Source organism: Hyperoodon ampullatus (assembly GCF_949752795.1).
Source record: "Hyperoodon ampullatus genome assembly, chromosome: 12".
NCBI classification, from domain to species: domain Eukaryota; kingdom Metazoa; phylum Chordata; class Mammalia; order Artiodactyla; family Ziphiidae; genus Hyperoodon; species Hyperoodon ampullatus.
The window spans coordinates 57,137,404-57,138,972 of NC_136925.1; positions in this window are offsets into that span (position 1 = coordinate 57,137,404).

A 1,569-nucleotide genomic window follows, 5' to 3' on the forward strand; every position below is an offset into this window, starting at 1 on the left:
GTACACATTGTATGTCAAAGAGGTGGTGAAAGCCACACTCCTTATATCGACGACATCTGGAAGAAGAGACAGTTGTCACGGTGAGCTTTGCAATTACTCCTGAAGACTGTGAGACTCAGTAGTTCAGGATGATTGGATTACACAAAAAATGAGACAGAAGCCATCTGTGAGCCACGCATAAGCTGCTGAGTGCCGAAATGAACATCTTTATTAGGCGACTGAGTTCTCATACCATTAGTAGTTTGGTCAAGTTTGAAAGGGGAGTCGATTGTTTTTAGACAGTGCTGCAAATACGTAGGGACTTGAAATTCTCCCTGGCCGTGAGAGTAATTACTGTCTCATACTTAGAGACTTGGCTTTTCACTTAGGAAGTCCTGAGGTTGATTCCAGAGGCGGCTGCTGCCATCCATGTTAAAGCATGACCTGTCCTCTCTGTTTCATTTGCAAAGATCAGAGACTGATGGAGAAAGAAATCATTACTCCCTTTCACATCATGACAAAGCAGTATAAAAATTCTCACTTTCTGTTGGGAGCAGAAGGATTTTTATGCTCCAAAATAATGGCTTTTATACAGTCAGTGAAATGTTTTTAAGAACTGCCAAGATGCAGTCAGTACTGGAACTCCATGTCTCTCTGTTCCCCAAAGCTCCAGAACCAGTCCTGCATTTACCACGTTTCATCCCCACATCTTTTGATTGACGCTCACTTGTAGATGGGAATTCAACTGTGTTCTGTAGTCTTTTTTCCCATTACGGTATCTTCTTAACCTCTGTATAGACACATTATGCAATACGTATCCCCATACATAAGGGTATGGCTCTGGTAAAGGTGAAAAGAAGATCTTTAGCAAGCCCAGTACTTGATATTTTTCTTCTGGAAATGTTTCAACTTTGACTCTCATAATGCGTATTAATAACACTATCAGTGCTCTCATTAATATGCCTTAGGTAATTCCTTTAATATGTGGCTGCCCTGCATCTCTACATACATTGTGAGTTCTTGCAGAGAAGGGCTCTTCTGCCTGCTGGTAACTTTGTAACAGCTCCCAGTGTCTGCTTCAGATTTTGACAAATGGTGGACCTTCAGTAAATGTTGATTCACTCTTTGAATCCAGAGCTTTGCCCTGTTTGTAACAGCAGCGGGCCAGCCTTTCTCCCTAAAGAGGGCAGGGAGTCATAACCCAGTGCAGAGCAAAGGCCCTGTGCTCACTTGCTCTACTCCCAACACATTCAGAATGTTTTGTGTACAACTCAGACTCCATCGGAATTATTTAGTTCAGTAGTATCCACCCCAAACCTATCCCCTCAGGAAGTTGGCACTATACATTGGGAGCCAATACTAATTTTATTATAACCATCCCACTGGATAAAATATTGAAAAGTACTAATTTTTTACAACTATACTAGAAAAATTAAGTGACCAATAGAGTACATTGTATGGAAAGTGTGTGTGTGTGTGTGGTTGCATTTGCAACAATAAATATCTTTTATTTGAACTACTGATACGATCTATTGTGAGAATATGGCATTATATAGATGCACATACACACACATTTAATAGCTCTAATTC